Here is a 24433-nt window from a genome sequence, read left to right as displayed (position 1 = left end):
GATGCTTAAGGGAAATCTTTCATTCCACTCCCAGAGAACAGAATCCAAGGGATACTTTCAACTCTCTCCTTAAGGATGCGGGAACTGAGTATAATCTAGTCATCCTCTACTCAGTCTGGGGAAAAGAACAGCAAGAAAACAAAGCAAGAAAAAAGCCAGGAATCTTTTCAATGTATCTCATTTGCCATAAGTGCTTTTCCCATACAGTGCTGTTTTTGAGGCATCGAGGAAGTTCTTTAATGAAGAACGGCACCTGGTTTCTCAGCCTTCACAGCTCCCACGTGCTCCATGTCTTAGAGACCTCTGAGCTTTACGGTCTGGTTTTCTCTACCAGGAATGCTCTTCCTTTTTGCTTTCCTGGGCTGATTCCCATTCAGCCTTCCAGACTCAGAGCAGTCCTCACGTCATCATCACACCCTGGCGAAGGTGGCTGTCTCTCCCCCGTGCGCCCTCACTCCTGCCTGGGGTCCGTTGTGCAGCGCGGTCACAGCTCAAGGGAAGTGGTGACGGAAGGGCAGGGAGGTATTTCCTTCACCAGTCGCTGAGCCCAGGTGTGGTGTGCATTCACCTCCAGGGAGAGGCACCTCTTCTAAATTCCCCCCGGAGTTGCCTTCTGCTCTCTGTGCTTACCATTTTTATAGCGATCGTGCTGTGTTATTTTTGTTTGCGGATCTGTCTATACCCATGCCTCATGCACACTCCGATGCCACCATCCTCCCTCCCCACAGATAGAAAACATCGCTCTTCCCAATTAAGTACAGGGACAATAGCTTCTATTTCAGAATCCTAAGCTCCTGCCGTATGCCTCGCACATAGGAGCTCCTTAGAATATATCTTTGGACTACTTAATGAATCAAAAGTGAATGCCTTCTGTCAACTACACCTCAATAAAAAAAACAAACAAGGAAAAAATTAGTGAATGCCTTCAAGAAACATGCAGCTCCGTGTGAGTGCCTTGTCTTCCTAAAAGCCTCGTATCACATAATATAATGCTTCACATGTTAAGTTTCTGAAGAGGGGCTGAGACAGGAACCACCAAGGATTCGGGGGGTCTGAAGAAGTTAGTGGAACTTCCACAGAGGAGGTGAGCAGATCTTACTGACTCACAGGGTCTCACAGAGAAAATTCTAGTCTGAGATTCAGTTTCTCTACGTTTGGTAAAGTGGGCAAAATTTTTAGAACTCACCAATGTACTGCTTCTCTTCTGCCCTTACAAGTGTGAGAATTCATTCATTCACTCACTCACCAATATTTATCTATTACTCACTACATGCAAAACTCGGGCAGCGCCCAGACCCTCCACTGTCGCACATGGCCCTGACTCGGTGGGCTCTGATTTTTCCTTATCTTGTCCTTACATACCCACTTCTGTAGGACAGAAACATGGTACCCTCCTCCATCTGTAACACTAACATGCTCACCACTGACCTCCGAAATCTGGTGAGTTGCCTGAGGGCTAAGAGGTTATCAGGGACCACTTCAGTCTTGGACTCCTCACGGGCCCTGGAAAAACCATAGCCTCTCGTCAAGTTCACACATCTGTAAAGTCCCTTCTCTACCAACTGGCCTGCACGACACTCCCTGAAAGACTGTTTTCCCAAGTCGGTGGAGGGTAAGGACGAGGGCTGTGTGAGGGAGGGAGTGTAGGATTATAGCTGAGAGCACAGGCAGATGGTTGAGTCGGAGGCTGGGATCAGCACTTAGCAGCAGCGGAACACCGGGCAAGCCACCTCCCCTTCACAAAGCCTCAGTCTTCTCATCTGTAAAACTGGCATAACGGATTCAATGACCTTATGTTTGCAAACCACTCAGCAGTGACCATGCGGGACAGACGTTAAGTTGTTATGTGTGTTACATTATTTGTGTCATCTTAAGAAATTACATCATTGATAAGATGAATATAGCCTAGCTGGGGAGATTCTTATAAGGATTAACTCAGTGCACGTTCTAGTGGCTGCCATACAGTACTAACAGTTTATTAAAAAAATGTTAGTTCCTGCAGATTATTGGAATGAAATTTTTCTATGGTGCTCTGTTTGAAATTCTTTTTTTTTTAAAAGATTTTATTTATTTATTCAACAGAGATAGAGACAGCCAGCGAGAGAGGGAACACAAGCAGGGGGAGTGGGAGAGGAAGAAGCAGGCTCACAGCAGAGGAGCCTGATGTGGGGCTCGATCCCATAACGCCGGGATCACGCCCTGAGCTGAAGGCAGACACTTAACCACTGTGCCACCCAGGCGTCCCTCTGTTTGAAATTTTTAACTCAGTTTGTTTGGGAGGAAGCCCTCACCTCCTGTGGCAACTTTGTTTGGAATGGGCCTTTTCTCTCTTGCCATTTTCATTCAAAATATCTGTGGCAGTGCTGCGGAATATTCCAATTCGTCCTCTTGACCTCTATCCATAAACAGCCGTTCTCACAATGAGATGTTCCGAGTTTAGGAGCCTTGCTATTTTCAACAAAGAATTAATTGCAAAGTAATTAAGTTTAGAGCAGGGGAATAGATGAACCCTGTCTATCATAAAGGAACAGTGTGGATAGTGACATAATGAAGCCAAGAGACGGTGCTTTAGATTAACACACACACACACACACACACACACACACACACAATCTCCTTTCTAAAGCACACAAAGAAACCTCCCATCACTTATATTGACAAGATAAATCTAAGCTGCTTAAAGAAGCACTTAATTTTGTTCTCATTAAGTCGCAGGGTTAAGGGCTTTACCCTCAATGTCCATGGAAGCAATGTTAGGTTTTCACCTTGGAAAGTTCTCTGAGGCCCTCAGTCCATTGACAAATATAGCACTAAGATGTGTTACAGAAACATGCATCTGAAAGCCAGTTGCACTGCTGGCCACATTCCCACTTGGCTCCATCTTCCTCAATGAACACAGAATGCACAGAGAACACTAGAGAGGCACAAGTGTTCACCTCTCTGTCTCAGAGCATGTAAATTCACAATTAATCAACAGTGGCTACAAGGGGATGGGGGTAGATAAGGACAGTCACCAACAGGTCTTACCACAAGAATAAGGAGGCTTAATCTGCTTAAGGGCAATTAGGTTGATGCCATCCTAACATTTTTTTCCAGTTGCTTCAGGGATGGAGAGCATGCCAGCTCACATCACGTATCCTCTCTGGCCAGTGTGAATGGAGAAGGTGCTGGACGAGTGCTAAGGGGTCATTTAATTTCATCCTTACACAGCCCTGTGTTTCGATTAAAGCAGCATATTTCCAAATACCACATATGTGAGCCTGGAAACATGGCATCAGGTAGGTCAGACAACTTTGAGCAAAAGAGGAAAGAAAGAAGAAAGAAAGAAAGAAAGAAAGAAAGAAAGAAAGAAAGAAAGAAAGAAAGAAAAGACTGGAAGAAAGAAAGGAAGGAAGGAAGGAAGGAAGGAAGGAAGGAAGGAAGGAAAAGAGAAGAGAAAAGAAAAAAGAAACAGGACGGAAGAAAGGAAAAAAGGAAGAAAGTCTACAAGGAAATATATCAAAATTTTAACTGTGATTTTGCATCTAGTATTTTCCGTCCTTTCTGCTTTTGCATCTTTTCCAATTTTTTAAAAATGACTACCATTTTACTTTTATTGAGGGAACAGTACAGTAGACTTGGTGTTGCTAATTTATTAAAAGGTCTTAAGAAAACACAGGTGAATTCCAGTGAAATGGACTTTAAGAGGCCTCGTTTCCTCGGGGAATTTCACCTCTAATTTTAGGCAACACAGCTGTGACAAAGATGCGGGACTCCAAACTCGAACTGACAAGATACAAAACTAAGGTTTGCTGCTGTTGTTGTTTCTAAAGTGCTTGCATGTCGGCTCGTCTCCGGTGCTCTTTCCTGGTTTCGGGTTGGAGATGAGTGGTGGGAGGGGCCACTATCAGCGTGTGGTTACGAGGGAAGCAGGGTGTTGCCACCAGGCTTTCATCACACCCATCCTAGAAGCAAACACAGCTCACAAACCCTGTTGTCATGCTGCCTGGGTGGCTCCCCGAAGTTGCTGGAGGCTCACTCTCAGAGGGTGGGGTGGAGGAGCCCGAGATGCGAAGAATGAAAACACCCACGAGGGCTCTCTCCAGCCAAGCGTCCTGTCCTCTCCTTCCTCCCTGCCCTGCTGCCCCCAGAAGCTGACCGGTTTTTGTTGAACTCCCTCGGAGGTGCGGACCCCTTCTCATAAAATGAAACAAATACACTGGAAGAAATAAAAGCCTGGAAAGGAAGACCAAGCATGCCGGGGCGAGAGCGGGCAGCGGGCACGACGGCGGCGGGCCCTTGCCAGGCACGATCTAGGTCGGAGGAGCGCTGGTCCCCAGCGGGCTTATCAGAGACACCGACGTCGGCGTCGCGGGCCATCCGTTCGGCTCCTACCGCGCTGAGCGGCTCTTCTACAGCCCGGCTTCAAGCCTTCCACGCTGAACACCCCTGACACCTGTTCCTCGGGATGGTGGATGAGCGGGCGCACGACACCGCACCGCGCTCCCCGCTGACCTACATTCCATTTTCCTGTGAATGAGTTTAATGGATGGGAATCTGATTCGCACAAGCTCCCGCATGTGACTGCTGGGCGCCGGCCGCTCCTCGTGTGACCGCGGAGGCCCTACAGACACTGGCTCTGGGATTTCTCCTCTAAAATTCGCTCCAGACTCAGGTCGGGGGCTCAAGGTTTTAATTTTTGCTTTGCGTTTTGTTTGGCTCTCCCCCAGCAAGAGGATCATTCTTCAGTGGCATTTTTGTGCCAACGACAACAACAGCAGCAACCACCACCACCACCAGCACCACCAAGTGAGCGGTTCTCCACGGACACAGTGAGGCAGCCGAGGCAGTTAGCAGCTCATTGTAGAGTTATCCCAAACGCAGGGCATGCAGAACTGGTTGCATTGGGAGACCGCGCTTCTGTTAAATGCCAAATGAGGAATTTTGACACAATCTGGAAAACGGGGAGAATAGAAGATAAATACTGGTTTGAGTTTTCCCCCAAATTTCTGTGGACCGGAGTTTAGATTTCCAAGTTTCCACCCCTAACTTACGTTATCCGTCTGTAAAATATCACCACAAGTATGTGTGATGATGACGCTGTGATTCCTGAACAGCTGCTTCACTGTGATGCGATTTAATCAAAGGATTCAACAGTTGTAGGCTCACGAGGCCATCAAATGAACAAACTTAGAGATGCAGAGCCATCGTTATTATGTAATTGTTATAAAGCAGGGCCACTTTATAAAATCAGAGGGAAGGGGAGACATACTGTCTACTTTCTTTGGTGACGAAGTCCTTAAAAACAACGTCTCGGGTTATGGTTGGAAATCCACCTGGTTCTTTTTCACCAACCAACCAGAGCCCTCCCCCCTCTTTAGAGTGTGTATTCAGTTCTATAGACTCTAAGATGTAAGAATTAGGAAACTGAGAGATAATTTCTCTAAAGGGAAGCGTAATCTATTTGCTTAATGATCCTACAAGGAGCTAATAAGTATCATCCCTCTTAGAAATAATAATACTTTGCTTTTATGTAGAATCTTTCTCCAAGGAGTGCGAAGTATATTATAGATGCTATCTAATTAATCCTCCTAGGGTCCCCAGGTGGAAGGGAGGTGGCAGGTATTATGAAGGTTCACCGGCACCATCAACGCGTCTCTGGTGAGGAAATGTATGAAGAGCAGTAAAAAGGGTGCACGCCTTGTAATTTAGGCTAGGTCTACATGACCTCAAAGCACCTAAGCAACTCATTGAAGACAAGAATCAATCAAGTTTGATACTGGTTGACAAGCAAATAATAGGACAAGAGCGTCTGCGTGCTTTGCCAGTGTGCCCCACGTGCGTCCATGGGGCATGAGCTTTACTGCAAGTGACAACAAAAGAACCTCTCTTTCCTGACTTTCAGCCTGGTGGTCTCTTCAGAAGGCCCACGTGGGGGGGGGGTACCAATGGTGTGGATCCCTTGCATTTTCCACTGGCGCCTTGACACAGTGCCCTCAGGCAGCACCTCAGCCGAGTGGCTACAGTTGTGTTTCTCATTCCACTGTCCTCTGCAAAGTGGGCTCGGGGATGGTATTTCGGGGGTAGTGGTGTGGTAAGAGTGGGTCAGAGAGCTTGAACGACCTATTTGGTAGTCTCTATGTATTAAACGGAGGGGAGACACGCCACAGGTCTTCGCTCTCGTGTCGAGATGCGAGCCTGCGAGTCCACACAGAGGGAAGTGTCCGCCCCGCTGCATTGCATTTTGAAGCAGTCCGTGGGCAGACTTCAGTTTCCCATTGTTGCCCACCCTCTCTCGAGACAGAAGCCTATGCCAGCGTCTTGATCAATAACTGATGAACTAGAGAGGGTGCTTCTGCAAGGAGTGAGCCAGCCTTCCAATAACAGCCCAAGTAGCACTCCCGAAACTTCAAGCTCTTTTAACGCCAGGCTCTCTGGGGAATTAGGGCTCCCCTCAAATCACTTCCCAAAAAGGAAAAACCCCAAGAGAAAATTCAGTCAAATTAATAAACTGATGGGCCTCTGATGTGAACTACATTTTTCTGATACGTTGTGATAATAAATAGTTTCTGATTTTTACTTACCTAGCTCAGGAGAAGCTGTTACTTGTCGCTGTTGTTGTTTTTAAAGACGCTAATAATGTCATTTGTTTAGCAAACGGAGGTATATGGTGTTCTGAGGGAAGACACCACTTTGCTCAACCTCGAAACTTAAGGTGTCCGTCAGGTGGTCCCCCCTTGGTCACTGGAGGCCACGGGTCTTGGTCTGCTACCAGAAAGGTGGGCATCTGCTGAAGTGCCTCAGAATGGCAGGCGGGTTGGCTGCTGGCTGTTGCCAAGGGAAGATCTCTCCCTCAATCCCTGAATTAACTGTCTGACTCTAGCTGCCCCTCCTCCAAGCAAGAGTAATTCCCTTGAAGCACCACGATCCTCTTTTTCCTGAAGTCACTCAATTCGTCCTGAAGACCCCTTCCTTTCCTTGCTCCCACATAAATCTTCCTTGAAGGTTCTCCTTGGGTCCTTCCTTGACCGCCATTTTTCTCTCATTAAGCTCCCACACGGGCCCAGCTGTGCTGGAGTCCACACTACCACTCCATCGGCCCAAGGTGAGCCTTCCCCTTGCTCGCACTGGGAGCCCGCGCTACTTTCCGCCCGACTTGCTCCTCATACCCATAACCTCCGCAGCCCCGGAGGATTCACATAAAATTAACTGCATTCCTACTGGATTTCATGTTTGTCACCTGTTCGCATACATTTTTTATGGATGTTTGCTCCTGCTCCTTCTGAACAAACTCTTAATTCCTTAGCCTGAGGCTTAAACTTGAGGCTTCTTGAGGGTAGAGAGACTGTCCCTTGAACTTCCCCACAGCTCTCTGGCCACAGAAGATCCGTGTGTGTTATGTGTGTGTATGACCCCACCAGGACTCTCCTGGGCACCTACCTTCTTTTCAAAACCAAAATGTCCCTAATTTGGTTAGTGCCGAGTGGCATTCAACTGTGGCTAAGCGTCAGAAGTTGAGTTTCTTTGTCATCTTATGCCTGTGTGTGTCCCAAGGTGGGTGGGAGAAATACTTAGAAATAGCTTCTATTATGTAAAGGGCCATGAAGGAATTTTCCATACTATTTGCACAAAAATTCTTTCATTTCACTCCCCAGACTCTCCATAGAAATTCTGGCATCCTCCCCTCCCTCCCAGGCCCTTTCAATTCTCCACACTTTCACCCTCCCTGTTCCCAGGGCATAGCAGCAATACTGCGGCTAAGTCTGTTTGGTATCAGAATTATTTATATCTGAGAGCTTAGGCTTGTTTATGCAGTAGAATTCTGAGAAGGAAGTGAATCAGGAGATCTCTCCCCTAACAGGGGCATCCAGGGGTCAGGCTGAAAGCAAGTACTGATGATAAGGTAAAACCCCGTGCCCTACGGTAGGCCTCACGACAGACCTCGAACAGCCCAGGGCACGTGAGGAAGGGCCTTGATGTAGGGCCAGTGCAGCAGGCAAAGGGTATGTGAGCAGGGAGACACGAGTAGCTCAGCGCTGTATCGGGCAGCCCACGGGGATGGGAGAATCAGAGGCCTTCCAGACCCCGCTGAGCTCCAGCCCCTCCTTCTAGGGCTTCCCATCCCAAAACTTACATCTGGAAGATCAGTGGTGTGATTTTACGAGATAACATGCCTTAATATTTCCTCCACTAGCTTGAGGAACTTCATGTAAACTCCTCTTTCACTAATTATACGGAAGCTTCTTAAGTAGCGGTAATGAACAGCCACTACCGCTCACTGACTTTCTACTGTGCATGAGGTATTTCACATACAGATCTCATCTAATTCTACAACACTGAGAAATCGTTATTATGACTCTTGCAACAGACTGGCGATTCAAATTCAGGCCCATTGATTCCCAAACCTATCAGTTTTCTTTAGACCACCCTGCGTCTGCGTGCTGCAGGTGAGGCCACGGCCACTTCCAGCAGATTGGGTCTGAGGGTTTTGGTGTAGAGGGAAGAAGTAACTTGGATATCAAGTGTTTGTTTGATCAGAGTTTTCACCTCGATTTTACTGACTCGGGAATATTTTGGCATTGGAAGCTTAGCAGTGTGGTGATTGGATTCGGACCCAGGCTCTGCCATTTTGGACAAAGCCCTATCTCGCTCTGCACTTGAACTTGGGGAGATGGATTCCTCCTGACCTTAAGAATTATCCATAGAAAAACAGAACAGATAAGCCTTCCACTGGAAATGTTCAGGTGGATCACAGATAGAATCCATCTAGGATATGTGTAAGAGGTGTTTAATGAAAAGGCAAGAACCACGAGATGAAGAGTTGACTGTCAATGGCTGGTGGGCCTTCACTAATGTTCTCATTGCTGAAGCCCAATTTCCCTCTGAGCAGTGGGAAGACAACAGTGGCCCTTCTGGACGACTCCATGGTGCCTCTGGGAAGCAGGACTCTTCTCACTATACTGGTCCCAGGTCAGGGAGGAGGGAAGGCAAGCTGTGCATGAAGAACCTCAGCAAACCCTGGACCCCCTCCGCTCCAGAGCACCTACATAGGCAGGACCTACAGCCCTTTTGGCAGAAAGGGGCCTCCAGGATGATTTCCCCAACTCCATCATTTACAGGGGGGAGACCGAGGCAATGCAAAAGCAAGCTCCTCGCTGAGCTGCTTACACTGCTAGCAAGTGGTATTCTGAGCCTAGAATTCCAGAGCTCCTTTTACCCCCCAGTGCCCTGCCTTCTCCAGCCTCATGCTTCCCCTGTAGCCCCATTTAGGCCAATTTATCCTAGAGTAAATTTCGCCTCTATAAGGCCTCGTAAGGATGGGTCACTCTGCCCTTCCCATGTGCAGCTCCCCGAATAGCGTCTGGGCCTTCAAGGCCATGTTCCTCTCTTACTTTACTTGGATTTAGTCACGAATGTACATTTCTCACTCCTACTTCTAAACATGCACTTCTGTAGGCCTGGGACTACACATATTTCTTCACTGACAGCTTCTTTTTGCCCATATAGCTACTAGCATAGAGCAGGTAATCGATACATGTTTATTAAATAAATGAATGTATAATGAATAAATGTCAAAAGTTGCCTGCTATACTCAAGAAGATGGACAGCTTGAGGCAGTGGTTAATTAGAAGCCAAGTGCTTAGATAAGGGGTAACGTAAGGTGACTCTTCTTCCCCATTATTGTGCTCTGCCTTCCATGAACACACACACCATGAGCCAGAGGGTTTACTTTTAGGGAGCTACGCTATGGTTGAAGAAAAAGCTAGACTGAAGGTTGCCTAACTTGTGAGAAGCACCCCTAATGATGGATTTACTTCTGCTCCCATTCACTGTTTGTTCTTTCCCACTGTTTTCAGGCCCTGCAGTCTGTCTCCCCTGGTCCTTATACCCTCTAGTTCAAGGGCTGTGGGGAGAAGACACTTTAGGTCAGATGGCTTAATCTCGGATTGGTCTTCTAGGTTTTTTGAAAGCTTCTAGCAACACATCTTTGTACACACGACTTACTAGAAAAATCCAAAATTTAAAATACCTTTATTGAAACAAATTATATGATAATAAAAATGGCAAATTCCTTAGCCTTCCTACGCTCACTCTCAAGATGCTATAAATTATAATAGCAGTGGTTTAAATTTTCTTTTTTCCTGCTACAGTACAATAAAACCATTTTGTGATATGTAATCTAATAACACATAGAATTTTCTTTTAGAAATGAAATCTGAAATGTCAATGACAGTATATTTTTCTTCTATGAATATTAGAAGTGATGTTTCTTATCTTAGAAAGAGTGACTGATATTTTCAAATGGAACTCATGCCCTAAATACGACGTGCTGAAAATATCATTGTGTTGATTTAGAGATGAAGACTTATTCCAGAGGTGACATACGGGTGGTTCCCTACCCGTTCTATTTGGATTACACATGGTTGTCTAGCACTTTAAAAAATACTGAATTATATTCTAATATTTAAATATCCAGATGTTTCCTTTAAGATATATATATATATATATATATATATTTCTGTCTTTTCTCGAAAACAGAAAATATGGTGACACAAAGCCTTTGTTCTAGCATCATACAATTACACTGGGTCTCAATGAGTGGCTGCCATCTTTAACACAAATTCTCTCGTTGACACAATCCATACCATTTCCTACTGCTAGTGGAACTGAGGTCATGGGTCAGGTACCATTTATGATCAGGTTTGCCCCATGGTTTAGATTCATTTTGGTTTGTCTTTTCAATATGCACCCAGCTGGCTTAAGGTACCCACCTAGCCTCAGTGCTCATTTGCACTTAGGGTCCCAGTCTGTTGCAAGGCATTATGTGATGGATGGGGCCCAATTTAAGCCCTGGCAATTCCAGAGGCTTGAAGGCTAGCCTCAAGTCCTAGCACTTCCGTGATGCCTTTTCTGACTACTGGCACCCAGCTTCTTTCCCTGATTGGCAAATCCTACCACTAGCGTTAATAATACAGCATCTAGGGTTAGAATTCACATTGTCTTCCAGTTGCTTCACTGGAGGCAGATTGCTCTCCTCTGAGGGCGGACCATTTTGAAGATGGAAATCCTACCCCTCAGACTAGAAAGTCTGAAATCTCTCTGCTCATAGCTACTGGACGCACACCCTCTTCAACAGTCAGGTGGATACTTTGAACCTGGGTTAAGCCAGGAAAAAAAAAAAAAGCCCGTTTAGGTTACATTCATCAGCAAAGCAAACAGATTCTCATTTCTTTTTTTTTTTCACACTGTGGCCAGGGCTTCACTGGCAATAAAAGATCACACTAAATTGTGCTAAATTATGTAGGAAGATTATAGTCATTAATGCAATCATCTTCCATAAGAAAACAAATGTGCTAACACCAGAAATGCATCCCAGAGTTAGCCTAGGAATGGCACCTTTTTTTTTTTTTTTTGTAGGTGTCCAGCCACCCTGGGAGCATACAAGTCATTACTCAGACTACTGCAACGAGGCTGAAGACGGAGGTCATCTGTTCGAGGAAATAGCTCCTCGCTTCTTCCTACCCCTCTTCACCCACTAAGAAAACCAGTGGCACCTTCTATCAGTTGAACAAAAAGACAAAGGGAATGCTTAATTCTGTCCTTAGAATTCTTGGTCCCTACTGTCAGCGTTCCTAGTTCCCAGACAACATCGCGTGGATATTTGTAGGGTTTTGTGAAACTGAAACAGAACAGCGGCAATGAGGAGAAGATCCCAAATCAAAAGAATGGTTTCAAATATACCCCTATGAACATTCCACCCTCCCCGCCTTTCTTTTCTGCTCAGCCAAGTCACATTCAGCCCTCAGCAATATTCCCATAGGAGGGGAGTGACGAATATCCCTGCATGGTCTGTGTTCAAATTCCCATCCCCTACCTAGCTGTGAGGCCTGAGGTAAGTAGCCGAACATCTCTGTGCCACAACTTCCACATCAGTAAAGTAAGGTTAATATCAGTCCCTAGTTCTAGTACCCTTCACACAGAAAGGGCTCAGTATATATCAGCTACTATTATCATTTTAGTTTTCTAAGGAAAGCAGTCAATTTCCAAGACACGCATCTTACACCAGGATTGATGAGGCGGACGAGCAGCTGCCGGCTCGCGAACCACTGACCCCCAGCATCTCAAGCTAAGATTTCACAGAGCAATGAAGTAAAGCTTTGCAACCACCTCAAGTGGTTGAGGGGCTTTCACTTGGCAAAACTGGGCCCTACAGAAATCGAAGAGCAACTTTTAAAATGTTTAAAATATCAGCACCTTTTAAATTTTCTTTCTTGTTGAAAGAAGGATTTTTCTGCTCAGAGAGAAAATTTCTGTTTATGGGAAATCCTGGGGTGTCAAAATGGGCGTCTGCCGTCCCTGTGTGACGATGTGCTGATGTGAACTGTGACCGGAAAGAAAAGGAGAGCATCTAATGAGCCCAGCACTGCCCTCAAAATGTGGGCTCATTATCTAGTAGACTGAATAATGGAATCCTTAATTCGAAAGCCAGAAGGGGTCACCTGTGACCCTCATTTCGTAGAAGTGCCATCCAACCCTCAAGAGTGGAGGAGCTAAGACCAAACTTAACCAGTTAGGGGCAAGGGTGGGACTGGAACACTTGTGACTTCCTGTCAGGCTGCCTCCAGGAACTGGGTGACTTGTGCTATTCGAAAGTGTGAGGCCTTGCAAGACTCTCCAGTTCTAGCTCTTTCTGGTGAGGGAGGGTCAGCTTTAACAACTCTGTAAAACACCTCATTCCTTCCCTAGCGGGCTCTGGGATACTAGGTCTTGGCCTTGCCTCCCAGTAGATATGCCCCGACACTTCCATAGGAAAACCTACGAGGAGCAGGAATTCAACAGATAAGAACACAGTGAAAAGGAAGGGAGCAAATAAGGGGCAAAAAGCATCTCCGTTATGGCGAAAGTTTGAAAACACTGAGAACCTCCCGTCCACAAAGTGATACGGCAGTCAGCTCCAGAACCTTCCTCTTTTGCCAGCTTGCTTGTAAAGTGTCCTGGCAACGGGCGGGGGGTAAACCCTCATGTTGTTTTTCCAAAGACCTTCACGCGGCGTCTCGCGGCTGACTGCAAGAGCTTCCCTGGAGCTTGTCGGAGGCAACCAGAAGCAGCCTGGGTGAGCAAAGCTGTGAAAACCACACTCTATTCATCCCTTAAGGCTTGCATTTGCATACACTGGGCGAATTTTTCTGCGTGTTGAAAAACAACCAAAACCAAAATAATATTTTTAGAAAGAGACTATAATGAAAACACAATTGGGTTTCCATTAAACGTCCACACAGTGCTCAACAACGGTTTCTAATAAATTCACAGGCGAGCTTTTTTTCCCTAATTATGTGTGTGTGTGCCTGTGTGTGCACACACTCCCGGCTTAGTAGTCAAAAAGCAGACTAAAATGTTGGAGGAGGGAAAGACCCATTTCCTGGTTGAAACCACCAGTCTTGAGATTCACAGTTGGAAGAAATTCTCTCTCTTTTTTTTTTTTTTAATAAAAACATGAGGATTCTTTCTCTCAGCCTAACGCAGGAGAATTGCCTACACCCAGAGATGATCTCGTGTTACCTTAGAACTACTCAGTCGGCATCTTTGATTATCATTTCCCACAAGCCTCTAGGCCAGGGCTTCTCAAAGTGTAATGTGCATATGAATCGCCTGGAGATCTTGTTAAAAATGCTGATTCTGATTCAGTAGGTCTGGCCTGGGCACGGAGAGTCTATAGTTCGTATACATTCCCAGGTGATACCAAAATTTCCAGTCAAATGGACTAAACTTGGAGTAGCAAAATTCTAGACCAAGCCCTCTGAAAGCTGCTCTCACCAGGTCAAGAAATGGGCCGTAGACAAGGACAGTATAAGCAGGCTTCTATGAGCCACTATGCTCCTTGTGAACTGCCCTCACTCAGATCCCTCCCTCAGGTCCCTCTTCCTTCCTTCCCTTCCGAATACACTTGCAGTCGCTTCCCTAAAGGAGTCAGTCTATCGCACTGGCACAGAGAGAAGAGCGCGCAATCTCGTGTTTCCCTTTCAGCAACACCACTGACTAGCCAGGCAACTCTCACCTCTGAGCCACATCTGTAATACAAGGCTAAGATAACCCCCGTGTGCTTGTGACAGTGGATAAACGAGAGAAGGTACAGAACCCAGCACCGTGTCCTGCATGCAGGAGAAGTTCAACAAGTATTGGGCCCCTTTCCTCTTTTCTTTAAAGCATTATCCCCATCTTCTTTATCCATTTGTCTGTTGAAGGGAATCTTGACTCCTACCACAATTTAGCTATTGTGGACAATGCAATATTACTGAGCCATCAGAAAGAACGCTTACCCAACATTTGCAGCAACATGGACGGCACTGGAGGAGATTATGCTAAGTGAAATAAGTCAAGCAGAGAAAGACAATTATCATAAGAAATAGCAGGGAGATCGGTAGGAGAAGGAAGGGAAGAATGAGGTGGGGGGGGTGTGTAAATAGAAGGGGGAATGAACCACGACAGACTATAGACTCTGGGAAACAAACTGAGGGCTTCAGAGCGGAGGGGGTGGGGGATGGGATAGGCCGGTGATGGGTATGAAGGAGGGCACGTATTGCATGGAGCCCTGGGTGTTATACACAAACAATGAATCATGGAACACTACATCAAAAACTAATGATGTACTGTATGATGACTAACATAACATAATTTTAAAAAATAAATAAATAAAGTATTATCCCCAAACCAGGGCATCATGGATGGCCTGATTAGCACAGACGTAAGGGGCAGATGGGGTCTATAATATCTGAAGCATGTGAGCAAAGTCTACCCATGATGTTGGAAGCCAGAAGGCAAGGTGGGTGAGAGTACGGGTACAATCTTCCACTCCTGGCAGTAACTTCTAAAACCCTTGTCTTGCTTTGTTATCTTCTGTCATCACTCCTAAATGGGCATCTTTTGGCCTCTTCAATTACATAGGTAACATATTTTAATGCTATTATGTGCCAGACACTGAATTAAATACCCAGATGAAGCCTCCAAATATAAACCAGCTTCCAGATTCGTTGGATTTTATGCAGAAACACTCTGAGTAATTGATCAGACTGTTGCATTCCCATTCTAGTATTTGGTGTTCTATAGATGGGGCCTTCATATCAATGACGACATGTCAACAAGGGAAAGTTGCCATAACGAAAACAGTTGGACATACATGCAAAAATAAATCGTGGTCAGAGTATTACCAGGCAGAGATTTATCCCTCTGCTTATCCATCAGTCACTGATGGGAGAATCTTTCTAGAATGCTCAAGTGTCTCACTTCATCCCTGATGCTACATTCAGAGGAAGCCACCGTACCTGCCACCTTCCTAAAGATTTTTCTCTTTTTGTGGAATTCAAGGTGAATGTGACAGCAGGCAAGTAAAGACATTCACCTAGAAAAAGGTGATCCCACTTTCATGAACAAGTCCAGTAAGTGAAAAGAAGCTAGATCCACAAACTGAATAGGAAAAAACCACTTTAGAAGAAGGGTTTCTGGATAGATATGAATGAAAGTCTTTGGTTTAATCACAGTGGAATAATGCTCATTTGCTAAGTTTGACTTTCTTCTCAAAATTGTCACCGTGTCGCAAATACACTTTAAATAGATACTGGAGCCAGAAAGAAATACTGAGAACTTAACACACAGAGCTGGGGTAGCTGGACGTTCATTTAAACATCCGCGTCTTGACCTCCTTCTAATCCAAAAGTACAGAACTTGGCAGAAAGCAGGCGAGGAAGTCATTAATATGTGGAAAGGGGCTCTCCCAAAGGCACACCAACACCGAGTGCCTTTCACTGATGAAAATCAAGAGGAATTGTACAAATATTTACCACAAGAAAAAAAAATAAGTTCTGTCACAAAGCTGAGGTATTTTCACAATCGACACCAGGCACTGTATCATTACCAAGGCGAACTTTCTGTTTAGGACAGACTCCAGATCCATTCTGAGAGCAAAATGCAGAGATCAGAGTTCAAGGACTGACCTTTCTCAGGCTTAAAAAAAAAAAACTAATCAGGAGTGTGTGTGTGTGTGTGTGTGTGTGTGTGTGTGTTGCATTTCTAGGTGACGGTGAACAACCCAGTGAAAGCTGCTAAGAGACCTCATGCAATCTCTTCTGTTCTGATTTCATGCTTTTCTTTGGATCTTTATTTGATCAAATCAGGTATAAATTTGACAACGGACTCAATAGTATACGACATTAAGGAATTACTAATTTTCTTTCATTCTGATAATGGCATTATGGTTATATAAAAATATTTCTACAATGTGTACCTTGAAATATTTAGTGGTGAAATGACCTGATGTCTGAGGTCTTCATTAAAATATTCCAGCAAAATTAAAAAGTGTATGAGTGTGGGGGGGAGGGGGAGTAGGAAAAACAGCTATGGTAAAATGTTGATGGTTGTTGAAGTTGACTGATAGGTCCATTGGAGGATTGTGGGTTATTTCCACCCCCCCAACTCTTGAGTATGTTTGGAAATTTTCCAGTAAAAGTAAAAAAAAAAAAAAAACAAAAAAAACCCAGCTCCAAATAAAGAGGGTTGCTTTAAAAAGCACTAAAAATGGTTTACACAACAATACTGACTTTTGTGGTGAAATTCAGGGAATACGTGCAAAAACCCAAGAGCAATAATTAATGGCCAATCCTATGTGCATTCCATTAAAGCCCAAGCAGCTGTCATAAACATCTTAATTTAAAGAGTTGGAGTTTGGGGAATCATGGCACTGCAAAAAGCCACATCCCGCTGCTACTCCACAGAACTGGTACATATCAGACCCTTAAATTTTTAAACACGGCTTTCATGTGTTTGAGAGCTGAAAAACCTTTGAAAAGTCAGCTTGTTAGGAAATTCACCTTGCAGACTCCCGCTTCAAGGATTGGTGGAGGTGCTTGGTTGAGGCAAAACTGATTTTGGGGTTGGGGTGGGTTTTCACAGGTAAAATAGATGTGTTGTATGTTTAAGAAGGAGCAGCGAGAAACCTCAGAAAATACGGGCCTGGCTACGCTACCGGAGTACCTTTTAGTCATGCAAGAGAGAACGCCTTGCAAGAGAGGCATTTAGAGTCTACAAAGCCTCCCCCTACCCTTTGTTGTTCCTCTCCCAGTGACTGTCAAAAAAAAAAAAAAAAAGGAAAAAGGAGAGCGCCAGCATTTTGAGGGTAGAAGAAGTTCTAAGCCAGAAGCAGGAGAGCGCCAGCATCTTGAGGGCAGAAGAAGTTCTAATCCAGAAGCAGGAGCCTAGAATTTAGTCCCCCTATTGCTGCATGCTAGCGCAAACCTTAGGGGGGGACCCTGCCGTGGGTGCCTCCTCTGGGACATGGAGACGACGTCTCAACCCACGAATGTCTCTTGGGTCCCTTCTGGCCCTAAGACACCTGAGGGCAGGGACTGTGATTTGTAGGCGAGTTAGTCTGATGCCTGTCCCCACCCCAACCGCCCCTCTCAACCTAGAGCTAGATGGCAAACAAGAGTCCTATTTGGTTTGCCTAACACGAACAGAAAGGTACAGAAGATAACAACACAATCTAAGTCACTGATTTAAAAATCCAGACTCTCCAGTTAAAAGTATCTGAATGCACCCAATCACCTTTTACCAGTAGTTAATTTAAGAGTCCCCCTCTGTGGTTGCCTCCCTCCACCGCATGCTTACTCTCTTCCCCCTTCGCTCAAGAATTACAGTTTTGCCCAAATAAGTGAGCGGCTTGGGATTCTATATATTAATGACTCCCCACGAACTTAAAGACACCCGCGTGCAGGCTGAACTTGACAAGAAACGAAGCTTGCTGGCTGGCAGCACTGAGCAAGGTCCCCTATTAATTTCTTGAATCGATCCTGGCAATATTATTATCCGGTCCAGGAAAGAACACCTCTTTACTCATAGCATCAGATTTGAATTTTTTTTTTTCAACAACACTCTCTATTGCCCGTAAGAGTGACTAATAACTGTCGGCTGTAATTTCCCAGAGTTTGCGGGTATGACTTCTACAGAGTTCCTTGCGTTTGATTCTGCCCTACGTCGTCTGGGGGCTTGGGAGGGCTTTCAAACACAATTTAACCAAAACCCCCGGCCGGCTCTCGGTTTAGCCGGCAGAACTTTGTGGTACTCTTGAACTTACTACCTCCGCCCCCGCACCCGAGAGTCTCCCTGAACGCTGCTTTCCCTGCATCACACATCATCAATCAAACGACGAGAGAAATAGAGAAACCTCAGTTCTCAACTGCAATCAATACAACCACCTTTCCTGGGGTAGCGCTGTCTTCGTTTTCAAGGTCACAGAATGAGTCAGGGGCAGAAGAGAGCAAAAGAGGACATGGGTTCTCTGGCTCTGGGTCTCAGAGAGACCCGCTTCTACAGAAGAATCGCCTCGTGAAGCTGGACTGACGGTCGGGGAGGGGACGGACCAAATTAACAAAAATTGTGAATGATCCAAATACTGTTTTTGTTATTGTCTATGTATGGTCTCAAGAGCTGCACAAATAAATTTGCCTGCCGTAGGTTCTGATTCACAAACAGATAAGAGGAAATTGAAACCACAATAGCCAAGCACCTGAGGAGAGCGGGGCTGTGCTTCCATTGCAAAAATACTCTTCTTTATGTATTCTCACGTACATTATTTAAGTATATATGTATTTACTCATAGAAACCGGATTTGTTGAGTACCAGTCTGTGCAGATCATCGGAAGAAGTGCCACGGGGAAGGCAGAGACGGGTATTCTTGAAGAGTTTGGTAATAGCTATTTCTTAAGTGCTGGCAGACACGTCGCTCTTCTAGTAGGAAAAAACAATTGCTGGAAACCTTATTTACACTATCTATATATACAAGGGTACTTAAACAGACCAGATACGCGAAATATGGATGAATCAGGGATCAGCCTTCTTTACTACACAAAAGGCAAAACCCTTTGCAGTTTGAGCGAAGATGATTTCTGCAAAGGGACATCTCTGACAAGAAGCACCTGATCCCTCAAAAGAGGCTCAGTCTTTGGGGGCCGTTCCTTACAGGCTGGTGATTTATTTTACTGAAGGAGTCTTCATAGAAGGTATGCAAACGGCTTTTCAGAAATGCACCATTGTTTAAACAAATGATACCTATATTTATTCCCTTAGCAAATCATTTTGTTATGGATTTGTCCAGCCAGAGTCTAAACTATAACCATTGGTGACATTATAGCAGCCCCTTTTCTATAGAGACCCTATCAAAGAAATAAAATTAGCTCACGTTATCACTATTTATCCTTGACCTTTTTTTTTTTTGCTTGACCCCATTCTCTTCTCAGTTTTCCAAATACTATTTATTTTCTTAAGTTCTGAATTCCAAGACCCATGTGTTGTCAACATGATGTATATTATGTACGTAAGTGCAGGAACTTACCTACACGTCAGGAAAGAACTGAGCTTCTGTTGCCATTAGCAAACGGAAGAGGAAATAAAATCACAAAGATAACTTAGCAAACCAAGGTGCAGTTAAAATAGTTGCTCCCGGCCATCACCCACCACCCACTAACCACACGACTTCTTACAACTTTTATCTTTACAAAGTACAAATAAACGGAGTGTTTCTGTCCTGCCTTATTCACGTAGACGGCTTACCTGCAGCTTTCTGGACTTCTTCTAGGTCTGATTAACCCCTAGGGGACCTGGGTACCCACATGCAACAGACTGATGACACCAGCAGAAAGCAGCCTTTCTGAAGAATGAGAGTTCTTGGCTCACTCCTGCTGCTCTTGTCACCTGTCTGACCTCCTGGACTCGAGGCCCTGCCCACCGAGGGCATCACCTCCACTCGCCTCTTCCGGTTTCGGCTGACTTCCCTGGACTAATTTCCTTTTGGCCTGGACCTGTGCTATAGCTGGATCCCTGAGAGGGGCTGGACCAGAGGTCACTCCTGGGCAGTCTTGCCCTGGGATCATCCAGGAAGAATGCGGGAAAGGAGGACCACACCCACGGTGGACACAGGCCTTCCGGTTCTGATGAACATTTCCAACATCAGACACGAGGCACCTCCTTGCCACTCCTCACCCCCCTGTGCATCTGACAAGCAGAGAGGCTACTTCCCAGGGAAGTGGTCAGGGTACCGTGAGACGGGCGCCACAGGAATTCTGCGTGTGAACATGTACCCCTGACCACTGAGTTTAACGTCTCACCAGATCTTTGCAAAGATGGAATAAGATTGATTTGCAAGAAGCCCTGAGTTTTCTGAATTATCTGTCCTTAGGTCACTAAGGTGTAGAAATAATGGAACTTCATTTTTTTCTATAATTCTATTATGATAAAACATAGATGTTTTCTTAGCCTACAGAGCTCCTTACTCAAGGAAGGAAACCAAGGAAGATAATGCCAAGACTAGATTTCATAGCCTTGAACAGTCATACATAGACTAGTATGTGACATTTTACTTAAGTAATAGCAGCTACTCTTGGTTTAGATGAACACGGAGGTTGAAAGGTTTGCTGAAAAGAGAGAAAAATAAAGACCACTGTTGCCTCAAACCCGGTTGAATTTGACAGATGTGACCCCATCAAACCATTTACACCCTCACCTGGCCGTTCTCTTTGAATATTTTCAGAGAGATACCCTCCTCAGGTCAGGAGGAGAGGAAAAAAAAAAAAAAAAAAAAACCAAAGGAGAAGAAGTAAGTTGGAGTAGTTGAACACTTTCTCAGTGAAATTATTTGAAAAGTGATTTGAATAAAATAAAATACATGACAGATTCTAAACATATAATTTTTTTCTGGAGGTTTTCCCATCTAAAACAAAGAGGATATGAACTCCTGAGAAACACGGTGAGCAGGTCAGAGTTGTAAGCCTAGGCAGGACTATTTCTAACTCCATCCATCCACCCCTGCACCCCTGCACCCATTCACCCAACAAATCAGGAAGCATTTATTAAGCACTCATTCTGTGAAAAGTTCTGTTCTTGGGGCTTGGAGACTGCAAGAAAGACCAAGGCAAGCTCTGAGTCCTTAAGGAGGGTGAGAGGAAGGCAACGGAGTACGTGCACACAAGCAGGGCTGTCCTCAGCCACACCAGACACCAGATGGGTCTGTCCATGCAGTGCAGCTCAATCTGGAGCCTTGACTTTGTCTTAGAGAGAATATGTGCTTAGGGAAGGGTGTTAATTCTCTCTTTTAATTTTTTTTTTTCAAATTTGAGTACAGTTGACAAAAGGTGTTAATTCTCTCTCTCTCTCTTTAGAGAGGAAGAGCGGGGTGGGGGCAGAGGAAGAGGGAGAGAGAATCTTAAGCAGAGTTCTCGCCCAGCGAAGAGTCTAACTTACAACCCTGAGATCATGACCTGAGCTGAAATCAGGAGGCGGATATTCAACCAACTGAGCCACCCAGGTGCCCACGAGGTGTTAATTCTCCTAAGGCTTAGCAGATGTATCAAATCTGTGTATACTTACTTTACCCCGGCTTCATTTTATTATACCCCCCGTCCGGAGTTTCCTTTCCACCACGATTCATTCACTGAATTTTTACCTTGTATAAGGCACCTCAAATCCTCTTCGGAAATAAATACGATTACCCTACTCCGTCCCATAATAACAATAACAAAGATAGTTATTTTTGTTATTACAAGTGACTTTCACCGAGAACTCCCATGTGGTCTCAGGAACCATACTAAGCACTTTACAACCATTTTCTCCGTCTTGACAATAACCTTCTGTGACTATGACGATTACTCTCCCTATTTCACAGAAGAGGAAAACGAGCTAGAGAGTCTCGTAACTGCATACAAGTAGGGGAGCCAGAACTTGAGCCCATGTACTCCGTGGGTAGAAGAACTCCTTGTGGTTCATCGACATACTGAGCTCTCCAGGCCTCTTGATGGGACAGAAGCCCTTTGCCTACGGGTCTCACTCACCAGGTTTCCCCTGTTGTTTGACTTCAGAACCTTATATCGCGCCCCACCCCATCTAGAGGGCCTTCTCGCACACTGGCTGCATCTTCCTGTGATGCGTCCCTGACCCACGGCTGGCTTAGTAGGAGCGCCCACATCTGAGCACCTGTACCTCTGGAGGGTGACCTTCCTCAGAACAGCGGCTGTATCGCCCTCACTTTCACACTGTCAGTGCTGATAGCCTATAGAAGCCACAGCGGATATTTACTATCATTCAGTGGGTTGACTGGACGACTGAGGGCTCCCTCACTTTCCCACAGACACTCTCCCAGAGAAGCACGTCCAGATCTTCGTCCCTTCATCATGGCTCGGAAGCTTCACCTACTTCTATTTGGATAATTCTCCATGGCTAGGGGACGCTTCCAAAAGGAAACAACTATCAATCTGTGCCTTGTAAAGCACATGCGTCAGGTTTTATCAGACAGACAGAACACATTTTGCAAGAAAAAAGGTCTTGTTGATTGGTGATTATAAAATGGACTCGATTTCAATCTAAGTATATTCAAAAGTGCCATATTCAAAATTGGAATGGGCACTTGTTAATTACCTTATGAATTCGGGCATTTCAGTGTTTTCTTTTTTCCCCAGTTTGCCTTAGAGCAATGCCACCGGCACCAAAACCTTCTCTCTCTTTCCTACTTTGACATGGTCTTTCCTCTCATCTTCTATGCTTTTATTACCTAGGCTATTTATTTGATAGGTAGTCATGTTTTGCTTAGAGATATATATTATTATAGCCAATTATTATATAACTCTTGTATTGTTTTTTTTTTTAAAGATTTTATTTGTTTATTTGAGAGAGAGAGAAAGAGAGCGCACACAAGCTGGGGGAGGAGGAGAGGGACAAGCCGACTCTGCACTGGATGAGGAGCCCGACCCCATGATCCTGAAACCACGACCCGAGCCGAAACCAAGAGCCGGTCATTCAAAAGACTGAGCGACCCAGGTGCCCCTAAGTCTTGCATTACTAATTCAAAGTCCCCATGTTCAAGAGACCATTGTGACTTGTGCCTCTTGGAATCCTTCCTGAAATCTAGTCACTCAAGTTACCGGTTCCATGTGCTTTGGAAGAGGCCACGGAATATCATAACAAGTCATGCCCCTCAAACAAAGTGAGTATCAAGGTCCTCCAGGACGGGGCCATTCCATGTGTGGTGAGGTAGGCTCGACAGAGCAGTCTTCAGGCAGAACTACAAAAGTTCTGGTCAAATGCGAATGACAAGAAAGGTGGGGGTGACGGTGGTAGTGGGTCGGGTAAACGGTGGTAGGGGTTTGGGGGTGCACAACATTTCCTGAATAGACCCACATGCTAGGTACTGGGCTAAATGTTGCACACACTTGAATTCATCTAATTAACACAACAAACCTTGGATGTTAACAGAATGCCCCCCTCCCCTTCTACCATGAGTAACATGAAGCTCAGAATTTAAGTGACTCAGCCAAGGTCACACAGCTACTAGGTGATAGGGCTGGAGGGGGACTCCAGGTTTATCTGACTCCAAAATTACACTCTTTCCTTTGCACTGCTTCCCAGAATCACCTTGACTCTTAGATGCATGCATTGGCTAGAACCCACCTTTAGGCTCAGAATGAAGGTTATTTCCTTTATTTAGGTTGATAAGATACCTCGTTGGCAAGTCTAACAATGACTCACAGGGACGGGGAGCTGCAGTGTCCAAGTTCTTGGTTATTCTATTCTAATTGCAAAAACAAAGATGGCCAATGGTTCTAAGCAGGTCATTAATGGACAGTTCTGAGCACCTGCTGTGTCAAAGACAGTCTGCCAGGGCACAGAGACAGAGAAGAGTAGAAAAGGGTCAGGACAAGGTCTTCGTATCCAGCCAGCGCCTGACACACGGAAGCCAGCTGAGCCGCGAGGGCTCCTTTTGCCTTCCGCTCCTGCTTGAAAGTCAGCATCCAATCACGTCTTCAACAACCCAGAAATGGCAGTCCCCAGCCTGGGCGCGGCCCACATAGACGCGCCTCCGCCCTGGCCTCCCACGGGGGTGGGGGCTGCAGACGAGCCTGGGCTTCTGGGGGCGGCGGCTGTGCGGGGAGACAGAACCAGACTGCAGGCAAGCAGGGGGTTAATAGCTCATAAAATAAAACCCTCTAACACAAAAATGTTATTTTAATTGTATTACATTGAGGAGCCCTGAGGGTCGTGGGGTAGATAATCAAAAAGGACAAGGAGGAAATTAAAAAAGGGAAGAAGGCAATCAAAAAGGCCATTTAGGAGAGCCCCTTAATCCTCCATAGAAAGAACACTAATTATACTCCAGAATCTCCTTATAATTAACCCTGATATAAAGTGTTTTTTGAGCAGTAATAACTTTCACGTTCACAACCGTTTTGATCGCAAACTCCAGTGAACGCCTCACAAACAGGAGCCCGCACCGGTTGGCCGGTTTTCTCCCCAGCGAGCCTGGCGATTACACGCCGGCCCCAGCGAAAAAAGACAAATATTTCTGCCCTCAGCTCACTCCGCGGCTCTGTGGAACTCAGCCCGTTGCTTTTTTTATTTCGTAAAAAAAATTTTTTTTTGG

The 24433-nt window shown here is 45.3% G+C and overlaps 1 long non-coding RNA gene across 1 annotated transcript in view; it reads right to left on the bottom strand.

Annotated features, from left to right (window-relative positions):
• Nucleotides 1–3619: 3619 nt before the first annotated feature.
• The window catches only part of LOC121100219, a 128363-nt gene continuing 107549 nt past the window's right edge, over nt 3620–24433 (bottom strand). The window contains exon 2 of the long non-coding RNA XR_005831965.1: nt 3620–4933. This is a non-coding gene — a long non-coding RNA (uncharacterized LOC121100219). The remainder of the gene's footprint in view (nt 4934–24433) is intronic.

Source organism: Ursus maritimus, unplaced genomic scaffold (assembly GCF_017311325.1).
Source record: "Ursus maritimus isolate PB19 unplaced genomic scaffold, ASM1731132v1 scaffold_35, whole genome shotgun sequence".
NCBI lineage: Eukaryota > Metazoa > Chordata > Mammalia > Carnivora > Ursidae > Ursus > Ursus maritimus.
Note: the sequence above shows the minus strand (reverse complement) of the source record. Positions and strands in the feature narration are given on the sequence as shown.